At 33.5% G+C, this 12,215-nt stretch overlaps 1 pseudogene; it reads left to right on the top strand.

Annotated features, from left to right (window-relative positions):
- The window catches only part of LOC149536906 (wax ester synthase/diacylglycerol acyltransferase 1-like), a 57,570-nt pseudogene that overhangs the window by 43,843 nt on the left and 1,512 nt on the right, over positions 1 to 12,215 (top strand).

Below are 12,215 nucleotides of genomic sequence, written 5' to 3'. Positions count from 1 at the left end.
TGATATAGAATGCCACTCAACGTAATTATTTATCTACTACTTATTGGTAAATATTGTATAGTGTGACAATATTTAATTTTATAAATACCTTCAATCCTGACAGTGCTTTTGTGTTCATGAATAGAATCCCCTTATGCTTGACTTCGCTATCTCATTGGCCACTTCTCCTGCGAAAGTTTGTATAATTACCAATTATTATATATATCATTGATTTTATTATACCAAAATGTACACAAGTTATAATTATAGTTAAAATTTTGAACATTCTTTACACCCACCATGAGAAAGAGTATCCTCGAGGTATCATTGAAAATAATCGAATATGACCCATTACAACATCGTTAACTGTTTGCAAAAGTATTTTACCCAAATGAGCAATGTTTGATAAAGATTAAATCTGTAGCATATAGATATGAAAGAGTCATGGATGAAGTAGTTACTCCACTGATGGATTTCTATATGTTTTTTTGGACTTCAATGAGGAAGGTGGTTAATTAGGATATGACTAAATCTTTTTCTTCAATCAAATTTTATTATCTGTAATGCCATAGTTAACAAAGCTTTATATATAAAAACTGCACTAATATTTTCTTAATGAGCATTAAATATTAGCGTTGAATAGAATGACAAGTTTGTCAAAGTTTTCATTAAAAGTCGAGAAAAGTGAATACCAACTCTCTTCGGCAATTTTTACAAGAGAAAAGCTGGTGAATAACAAATTTGTCATAGTTTTCATTAAACTCAGTACAACTAAATACCTAATTTCTTCTCGATATAAGATGGTCGGAAAGGCTCAAATTAAATTAATAGAACAAATTTTCTTTATTGTCTTTATTATTGATGATCTTGTACACTACACCAGTTATTCTAACCCCATTGGACATCTTGTGGAAACCATCAAAGTTCTTTAAGTGAAGTTAAATATTTATGAATTCAAGAGATGTACAGAATTGGTAGATTAATTATTTGCTACATCTAAAAGTCTCCTTATCCTTATTTTTTTTCAACATCTATTACTATCTCAAAAATCTGTTTAGAAAGATCTTTGGATAAATATATTGCGATAGATGAACAATGTTGGGACTTTATAGTTAATTGTTGTCATTTATAAGTTGTAATATATTCCTTTGATGGCTTTCAAGATACCCAAGAGAGATAAGGAAAATGGTCAAACTAGCTTATATATACCTCTATATATATTACGCTGAGAGTAATCATTCTGGAGGTGCCTATTTTCATTTAATCCCAAGGTTATTTTAATTAGAGTTGGGATTTATTAAAATGAAAATAGGCACCTCGAGAACGATTACTCTCGGTGTAATATATATAGAGGTATATATAAGCTAGTGGCAATCGTGGCGCAACAGGAAAAGTATTTTTTTAATTTTTTCTATTTTTTAAAGGTTAGTGCTGAATTTTTTATTTCTTTTTAAATACAATTGTATAAACTTACTATAAAAATGTAATAGTGTAAACTTACTATAAAATTATTCTTGAATATTTTATTTTTTAATTATATATATGGTGTTTGTTTGCATCACTTTAATTCTGTTTTATTTTAAGCATATTGTTACGTAAAATGTTATATTGAAGAGTAGAGGTATAGTTAGGGTTAGGGTTAGTGTTAGGGTTGGGGCTATTGTTAGGGTTTGAGTTATGGATATGGTTAGAGTTATGGTTAGGAATAGAGTTACAATTAGAGTCAGGATTAGCATTAGGGATAGGGTTAAAATTAGATTTACGGTTAGAGTTAGAGAAAGGGTTAGTTTTAGGGTGATGGTTAAGGTTAGGTTTATATTTAGAGTTACGGTTGTATATAGAGTTACATCAAGGTTAAGGGTAGGGTAAGGGTTTGAGTCAGGATTAAGGTTAGGGTTAGGGTTAGGGCTATGGTTGTCCCATATCCTCAGTATTGATCTTGAAATCTTCCCTTTTGACACTAGTAGGCTTGAAATTTTCTTAAAGGTTGTCCCACCGGGTGTGTCAAAACTGTTTTCACTGAAGTCTGCACCCATTTCCAAAGTTGTTACCTAAGGAGAACCTCGTGAAAAATGGAAACAACCTCCAAGTTGTGGGACTTGAACTATGAGGTTGAGTCTCCAAAGAAGGTTGGCTTCCTCTTACTATCAGGATGCACCTAACTAATCTTGGGGAGGAAAAGAGAGAAGGAGAGCATGAAAGTGAATCTACCTAATCTAATCTAAGAGGTGATGCACCAAAATAGAGTGTTTGGAACAAACTCTGCCCATATATGCACTATTGCACTAGAATGAGACTAATGATATACACATTCAGACTTGTTTTAATCTAATAATCACATGCAGATCAGAAGACCAAGATGAATGACACAAGGAAAGAGAGATTCACTTATATTATCATTCATAAGCCAAGGAGATATAGTCATGCAGATCGTAGATCTCTACAAAACACCAATAAGAGGCAAAGAGTTCTTGCACTTCCACACCAATGGCTGAAGGAGATAAGGTAGAATATCATTCGGTTCAAAGACAAAGAGAATTTTTACACTGAAATTGCAGAGCAACAATAGAGAACAATAGAGAATGATCGACCTGGACAAAATTTACAAAAATTGTCTTTATAGTTCAGACATAACTGGGATATCCTCCAACTGTAATTACTTCACAAAAACTTGCCATTAAGTCCTACAAAGAACAATCATGGAGGAAATCTGATCTGGATATGGATCCAAATGCAATGATATCTGATCTTCTGTGTCAAATAATTCCTTGAGAGGACAGAAACGGTGCCATTAAGTCATTCTGACTAGGTAGATGGATTGGATCAGAGGGGTGGAGTGTTCTTCCTTGTCTAGCATTCATTTCATGGTGGTTGGGATCAATCACAAAGATCAGATTTGCAAGATAACCTTGGTTTTCCATCATTTTTTGGCTCGTGAATCAGCAAGTCAATTGAGTCAAACTGAAATCATAAGCAGGATGAGCCACGTGGTCCAACAAGCTCATTTCATTTTTCCACACCGTGGGTCCTATTGAATTTGTCCACGCCTATGGACTAACCGTGCCACCTTAACCCCGACTGTGGTGGTCTTGCTAAAACTTTGACTACGATAATTGTTTTAACTACTGTCGTTAACTATCAATGTCTTAACTACTGTTTATCCCCTGGTTAGACCCCATGATCAAAACTGGTACCAACCGGTAGTTTCACAATACCTAGTCCCACCCTGCCACGCATCACCGAGGTGCTATGTCACTATGCGTATCCTCTGAGCAATTTCCCACAGCGAGATAGCACCCACCGTTGATTTTTCTTAGATCTGACGATCGTGAAGACTTGTCATATTACTACGCTATCTCCTCAAAATTATGGGCCCATAAAACACTTGGCGACCACCTGGCACAACTTGGCATCTTCATCTTGGCGACACCTGGACCTACTGATCCACATGGCACAATGGCGCTATGTCACTATGGGTATCCTCTGAGCAATTTCCCATAGCAAGATAGCGCTCACCGTTGATTTTCCTTAGATCTGACATATCAACAAAATTACGTGACTGCATACCAGGTTGGCTCAGTGGACCAATGAAATATCACCACTATACTATGACCCACCTAATAACTGCCACCAAGGATGAGCCATAATATTACTTTAGAGAAGGGTAGGCCCATGATGTCATCTATGGCACACGTTATCGAGGCGCTATGTAGCTATGGGTAATATCCTCGTAGCTTTCCATAGCAAGATAATGCCCACCATTGATCCAGGCTGATCCGAGGGTGAGGAAATCTTCATGTGTTTGAAAGAGGCATGGTTCCAAGTAACTACTGACATCAACGAACTGCCTAGTTGGCAATGAATCAAAGCCTCATTTCAAGAACAGTCATCCTTCCACATTGCCTGAGGTCCTAGCGTGTGTGTCAAATTTCATCACTGGTATCCAACAGGACATACTTGGGACCCACCTTTCTTCTGATGTTGCCACAGGATCACTTTTTGTCTGGGTGCTATGTCTCTAATGGCAAGGAGCACAGATTTTTCAATAGCGCCATAGCGCCCTCCGGATATCTATCAAAAGTCAGTGCCAGAGAAAGAACAAGGAAAAGGAGGACCCACCGGCCATGCAGCCAAAAGGTGCTATGTCGCTATGGCAAAACAACATGCAACTTCCCATAGCAAGATAGCGCCAACCGTAGATATCTTCAATCCGACGATGGGGGACTTGTAGGCCTGTAGAAATATACCTAGGAAATAAGGAATATCATAAGGTTCAATCATTCAATTTTTTAGATATTCTTGGGGATGTTTAAAATAACATTAAACCGAGAAGTGACCATTGGTCGAGTAAGTAATTAAAATTCAAATATTTGGTAGGGCACAACATGTAACAGTTATCAATATGAGGCAATCACTGTGCACATTATAGGATAGGGTAATCTCCATTCAAAATGCACTAAAGACAAAACAAAATTCAACCTTTTTTTTTTCAATTCACGAAAATTTGGTGATTTTTTTGTAAGTTTTTTGTTGTTTTCGACTACAAACTCACTGAAATTTTCAAAGAAATTCGTAATGTTTTAGATCCTTCAAAAATTGGTCAACTTTATAGTTTGGATGGAAGATATCTACCTCGTTGATTGGAGCTGAGTTAGTAGCTAGTTAGTTAGTTAGTAGCTTTCTTAGAATCATATGGATGAATGATAGCAAGTTACTCTTTCGTGGGCCTCCCGGTGTTGAAATGCTTCCCAAATTCATATCCTCTGTCACCTTCCACACGGAAGACGTCAAAACAAAAAAAAAATTTGTTGGAGGGGTAACCACTTCATCGAACTCTCATTTGATATATCACTATTATATGATTAATCTTTCCAAACATTTATTTTCATTATGGTGGGCTTATTTGGGTAAAACACTTTTGCAGACGGTTAATGATGTTGTAATGGGTGTTGTATTCATTGGATTTCAACGATACCTTGAGACAACTCTTTCTCACGGTGCGCACAATGAATATTAATTATATTAATTGTGACTAATGAGTAATAATAATAAATATCTTTTGCAGAAGCAACACAAGTCGAGACGGAAATGGAGAAGTCAAGAGTAAGAGGAATTGTATTCATGAACACAAGAGCACTATTTGGATTGAAGGTACTATACAATATCTCTCCATCTTGTTAGAAAAGAAATTTATACTAGCTTATATATACCTCTATATATATTATGCCGAGAGTAATCATTCTCGAGGCGCCTATTTTCATTTAATCCCAAGGTTATTTTAATTAGAGTTGGGATTTATGAAAATGAAAATAGGCTTTCGAGAATGATTACTCTCAGCATAATATACATAGAGGTATATATAAGGTAGTGGCAATCGCGACGCAACAGGAAAAGTATTTTTAAATTTTTTTCTATTTTTTAAAGGTTAGTGCTGAATTTTTTATTTCTTTTTAAATACAATTGTATAAACTTACTATAAAAATGTAATAGTGTAAACTTACTATAAAATTATTCTTGAATATTTTTTTTAAAATTATATATGTGGTGTTTATTTGCATCACTTTAATTCAGTTTTATTTTAAGCATATTGTTATGTAAAATGTTATATTGAAGAGTAGAGGTATAGTTAGGGTTAGGGTTAGTGTTAGGGTTGGGGCTATTGATAGGGTTTTAGTTATGGATATGGTTAGAGTTATGGTTAGGATTAGAGTTACAATTAGAGTCGACATTAGCATTAGGGTTAGGGTTAAAATTAGATTTATGGTTAGAGTTAGAGAAAGGGGTAGAGAAAGGGTTAGTTTCAGGGTGATGGTTAAGGTTAGGTTTATATTTAGAGTTAGGGTTGTAAATAGAGTTACATCAGGGTTAAGGTTAGGGTAAGGGTTTGTGTCGGGGTTAAGGTTAGGGTTAGGGTTAGGGCTATGGTTTTCATCTAGATTAAAGTAAGGGTTAAGGTTAGAGTTAAAGTTTTGAGTGAGGGTTAAGGTTAGAGTTAGGGTTAGGTTATGGTTTTAGTGAAGGTTAAACTAAGGATTAGGGTTAGGATTAGAGTCTAATTATTGTAGAGTTAGATTTACAGTTAGGGTTAGAGTTACGGGTAGGATTATGGTTTTAAAAGAAGTAATTTTCTTTTTGGCATATTGTAATGTAAAATGTTATAGTTAAACATAGAATATGGTTAGGGACAAAGTTACCATTACAGTTAATGTTAAACTTAGGGATAGAATAAGGGTTAGGGTTAGCATTAGGGTTAGGGCTGGAATTAGGGTTAGGGTTTGAGTTATGGTTAAGGTTAGGGCTAGAGTTATGGTTATGGTTATTGTTAGAGTTATGTTTATGGTTAAGATTAGGGTTAGAGTTATGGTTATGGTTAAGGTTCGGATTAGAGTTATGTTTAAGGAAAAGTTTTGAGCCAAGATTAAAGTTAGGGTTAGGGTTATGGTTAGAGTCCACTTATGCTAGAGTTAGATTTAGGGTTAGAGTTAGGGACAACATAATGTTTATGGTTAAGGTTAGTGTTAAGGTGAGGGTTAGGGTTAGAGTTAGAGTTAAGGTTAGGGTTAAGGTTAGAATTAAGGTTAGGGTTAGTGTTAAGGTTAGGGTTAGGTTTAGAGTTAGAGTTAGGGTTAGCATTAGGATGAAAATTAGGGTAAGGGATAGGGTTTGAATTAGAGTTAGGGTTCTTGTTAGGGTTAGGTTTACAATTAGAGCTAGAGTTAGAGTCGTGGTTAGAGTTAGAGTTAGGGTTAGAGTTAGAGTTAGGGTTAGGGTTAGGTTTAAAATTAGAGCTAGAGTTGGGATTAGAGTTAGGGTTAGAATTAGGGTTAGAAATATAATTAGGATTAGAGCTAGATTTAGGGTTAGGGAAAGGGTAAGAATTAGGGTGACGGTTAGAATTAGGGTTACAAATATAGTTAGGGTTAGTGTTAGGGTTAGAATAAGAGTTAGGGTTTTGGTTAGAGATAGAGTTAGAATTAGAGTTAGAATAAGGGTTGGAGTTAGAGTTAGAGTTAGAGTTAGGGTTATATTTAGGGTTTGAATTAAGGTTAGGATTATAATTAGTGTTAGAGTTAGGGTTAGGGTTAGGGTTAGGGTTAGCATTAGGGTTAGGGTTAGGGTTAGTATTAGGGTTATGGTTAGGATTAGCATTAGGATTAGGGTTACAATTAGAGTTAGAGTTAAAATTAGAGGTAGTGTTAGTCTTAGTATAAGAGTTAGAGTTAGAATTAGAGTTAGAGTTAGGGTTCAAGTTAGAGTTAGAGTTAAATTTAGAGATAGAGTTGTCGTCAGGGTTAGATTAGGGTTAGGGTAAAGTTACCTAATTAGATTTAGGGTTAGGGTAAGAGTTAGGGCTAAGATTAGGATTAGAATTAGGGTTAGTGTTAGAGTTAGAGTTATATATAGTGTTAGGGTTAGGAGTAGGGGTAGGATTATAGTCAAAGTTAGTGTTAGGGTTAATATTGGGGTTAGGGTTACAAAAAGAGTTAGAGTTAGAGTTAGGGTTAGAATTAGGGGTAGGGTTAGAATTAGAGGTAAAGTTAGAGTTGGAATTAGGGTTGGAGTTAGAGTTAGAGTTAGATCTAGGGTAAGAATCAAGGTTAGAATTAGGGTTAGGATTAGAATTAGCATTAGAGTTAGAGTTAGGGTTAGAATTAGGATTAGGGTTAGGGTTAGGGTAAGAATTAGAGTTAGAGTTATAGTTAGGGTTAGAGTTAGGAACATAGTTATAGTTAGGGTTAGAATTAGGTTAGGGTTAGAGCTAGAATTTGCGATAGGGTTATAATTAGGGTTAGAGTTAGGGTTATATAGGTTAGGGTTAGGATTAGGGGTAGAATTAGAGTTACAATTAGTGTTAGAGTTAGAATTAGGGTTAGGGTTAGAATTAGAGTTATAGATTGAGTTAGAGCTAGAGTTAGGGTAAGGGTAACAATTAGGGGTAGGGCTAAAATTAGGGTTACAAATAAAGTTAGGGTTAGAATTAGGGTTAGGGTTAGGGTTAGATTTAGAGGTAGAATTTGGGCTAGAGTTAGAGTTAGAATTAGAATTCGAACAAGAGTTAGAGTTAGAGGCAGGGTTTGAATTAGGGCTAGGATTATGGTTAGCATAAGGGTTATGGTTAGAGTGAGGGTTAGCATTAGGGTTATGGTTATAATTAGTGTTAGTTTTAGTGTTAGTGTTAGGGTTAGAATTAGGGCTAGAATTGAGGCTAGAGTTAGGGTTAGGGTTAGAATTAGAGTTAGAGTTAGGGATCAAGTTAGAGTTAAAGTTGGCGATAGAGCTAGGGTTAGGGTTAAGTTTAGGGTTAGGGCTAGAGTTAGGGTTAGATTTAGGTTTTGAGTTAGAGTTAGGGTTAGAATTAGTATTGGGTTTATAATTAGAATTAGGGTTAGGATTAGAATTAGAGTTACATATAGTGTTAGGGTTAGGATTAGCATTATACATAGTGTTAGGATTAGGATTATGGGTAGGATTAGGGTTAGAGTTAGGGTTAGTGTTAGGGTTACAATTAGAGTTAGAGTTATAATTACAGTTAGGGTTAGAGTTAGAGTTAGAGTTAGGGTTAGAATTAGGGGTAGGGTTAGGGTTAAAGATAGATTTGGAGTTAGAGTTAGGGTTAGAGTTAGAATATGGGTTAAAATTAGGGTTAGATTTAGGGTTAGAATTAGCATTAGAGTTAGAATAAGAGTTAGGATTAGAGTTATAGTAAGGCTTAGGGTTAGGGCTAGAATTAGGGTTAGGGTTAGAATTAGCATTAGATTTAGGATTATAAAGGATTAAGGTTAGGGTTAGGGGGAGAAATAAAGTTAGAGATAGAGGTAGAGTTAGAGTTAGGGTTAGGGTTAAAATTAGAATTATCTAGTTAGAGTTAGAGTTAGAGTTAGAGTTAGGGTTTATATTATTATTGTGGTTAAGATATTTTTTGGGTTACTAATCATATTATAGCTGATGTTAGTGCTATTATTACACTTTACTAACTAACAAGTTATATTTTAATATGGGTTAGTTCTATTATAGTGCCCATGATTAGTGCTATTGTGATATAAGTTATTAACCTTTTTAATAATGTAATTCTTCCACCCCCGCCCCCACCCCCCCTCTCTCTCTCCCCACCCCCCCCCCCCCCCCCCTCCCTCTCTCTCTCTCTCTCTAACTACACCCATTAATATATCCCCCCACTATCTAAATATACCCTCTCTCTTTGTAGTCTCTAGTAATGCCCCCTAATCTGTCTCTCTAATCTCTAGATACACCCAACATAAAACATGCCTCTATAAGAAACATGATATGAGCTCATTCTTTTCTACAGGTATGCTCTCTCTCTCTCTCTCTCTCTCTCTCTCTCTCTCTCTCTCTCTCTCTCTCTTTCCCCCTCTCCCTCTCTCTCTCTCTCTCTCTCTCTCTCTCTCTCTCTCTCTCTCTCTCTCTCTCTCTCTCTCTCTCTCTCTCTAGGTTAGGGTTAATAAGTGGTTAAATGTTCCACTAAAATAAGGGACATGGTTAAGGGAAGTATGAGATTTAGGTGTAGTGTTGGAGTATTTGGAGTACAACTATGGTAAAATTTGGGATATATGTTATACAAATGACTCGAATAGTGGAAAAATTAATTCATGAAAGGGAAGTTATAAGTCCCAACACAAAAATTCAAATGATGTTAAAAGTGTGAAAGAATATATAAGATTCAATTTTATGAAAATTATTTCTCCATGATGATGTGAGAACATTATATATTGTTGAATTTTTAATAATGCTAATGCAATTTTTATTGCAATGATTAAGAATTGTAATCAATAAATCTCCTTACCATTAAGGAATCTATTTAGACTTCTGATTTTCTTTCTTAATCAATATATTTAGTAGCCACATTCATTGAAGAAATTTTTCGTACAACAATAAATTTATTTTGTCTTGTTCTCTTTTCCATGAAAGTTACATTGAACAATGGGGAAATAAAATTTCCAATACAACTAATTAGAAGTAAAAATTTGAAACCGGAGACAAGAATGAACTATATACAAAAAATATATCTGTGATGGTCTAAATACATGTCACATTCTTCAATGATTAGGATTCTTTTGTGACCTTTATTTGAACAATGATTGTGAAATACTTCTTTCATCATTGAGGGAAACCCATCCACTTTTGTAGATGTGTCACACAAAAATTTTTATGCATCTTCCATATACATTTCTTCCATTTCCTCAACATAGTCAATTGAAATATTGCTTCTCTACAACTTTAATTATAGTTGTATGCGCCTCTTTAATTATTTGTAGGCATTTGTCAAGCTCAATCTTGAAGAAATCATTTGAGATCATTGAAGTAGTTAGGCTCTAGAATCCAATAATGTTTGATTCTCTATTCGAGGTATCCATAACTCAAATAGGAACGTGCAAACTTATAAACAAAAATCAACATATGGAAATAATCATAATGAAAAAGTATTAATAGTTAACATAAATTCTTTCAAATGAATAATGTTCAAAATAACATAAATAAAAATCAAAACTATTTCAAATGAAATAGTTAGATTGTAATGTCTGAAATATGGTGGCATTGTCTTCCACTTTTCAAACATTGGAAACATAAATATTAATAAAATCTATATATAGTATGAAAAATATATAAATAAAACACATATATAATCTAATTAACTAATGACAAAATATAAACTAAATATATGATTCATTTATTATAAATTAATCACTAACTTTAATAAAATACAAATTTTATTGATAAGATGACCTTCTTGTCCACATCAACGATTAAATTTAATTATGAAACATTAAAAATATAAATATTTTGAAACATGCACGTAAAAAATTTGCAAAAGAAATGTATTATCAAATATCTAAATCAAATAGTTTTTGAATCCTAAATCTAAATCAAACATACAAGGCTAAACTATATGGAACTTTAATCTACTCTTGCTCAAATACTCTAATTGCTCCAATAATCTCCATCTCTTCCTCCCTGCAAAAACACAAAATGAAAATGAAATGAGGAGACTTTGTTTTATAATTTATGAGAGAACCCTCATATCCCCCAATAGATGTCTTTTGACATTCCACAAATTTGTTTCAAATTCCCCCACTCCTCACAAAAAATAAGCATGAATGTGCATGCTAAAATATATTTAACAAAAAGAAAATGTTTTATATTTAAAATTTTAATTAAGTTATTTCAGCCCTATTTTCTTAGGTTCTATTATTTTGGCCTTATTTTGTCAGATCCTATTATTTCGGCATCCATTTGGCTTAATATTATTTTGGCTAGCTATTATTTCAAGAATTTTATTTTATTTTATAATTCAATAATGATAAAATATATACTAAATATATGATTTATCTACTTTAAATAAATCATTAACTTTAATAAAATATAAATTGTATTGATATGGTGGCATTCTCATCCAAATTAATGATAAAATTATGCTTTGAAACATGAAAATATAAATACTTAGAAACATGCAAATGTAAAACTATTGTGAAACATTCAAATCTAAAATATGCAAACCAAAACTATTTTGAAATATGCAAATCTAAAATTAATATGAAACGTGCAAATATAAAACTAATTTGAAACATGCACTTTTAAAATATGTAAATGAAAAGTATTATAAAATAGATATATGAAATAGATTTTGAATACAAATCTAAATCTAAATCAAACATGCAAGACTAAACTATTAAATGCAAGCCTAAATAGTTATGAATAGAATTCTAAATCTAAATGAAATTAATTAAAATTGAAATCTAAATCAAAGTAGAATATTATAACTAATTTTGAATTTCAATTTACATCTACATCTAAATCTAAATGAAAATGTAAATAAAAAATAGAAATCTCACCTACAAAAATGTTACTCCAAAATTTCAATCTACTCCTATTCAAAAACTCCAATCTAATCCTCCAATAACCTCCACCTCTTCCTTCCTGCAAAACATAAAATGAAAATGAAATGAGGAGCCTTGGTTTTATAACTTCTGAGAGGCTCCTCGTATCCCCCAATAGACATCTCTTTACATTCCACAAATTTGTTTCAAATTCCCCCACTCCTCACAAAAAATAAGCATGAATGTGCATGCAAAATTATATTTAACAAAAAAAAAAAACATATTGAAATTATTTCAACCCTATTTTTTTGATCCCTACTTTTTCGGGCCCTATTTTTTTTGGTCCTGCTTTTTCGTGTCCTATTATTTTGGGCCTATTATTTCGGCCTCCATTTGGCTTCC

The sequence above is a fragment of the Cupressus sempervirens genome, chromosome 10 (genome assembly GCF_028749045.1).
Source record: "Cupressus sempervirens isolate cs-2001-9-10 chromosome 10, ASM2874904v1, whole genome shotgun sequence".
Lineage (NCBI taxonomy): Eukaryota > Viridiplantae > Streptophyta > Pinopsida > Cupressales > Cupressaceae > Cupressus > Cupressus sempervirens.
This window is presented reverse-complemented; position numbering and strand designations above follow the sequence as displayed.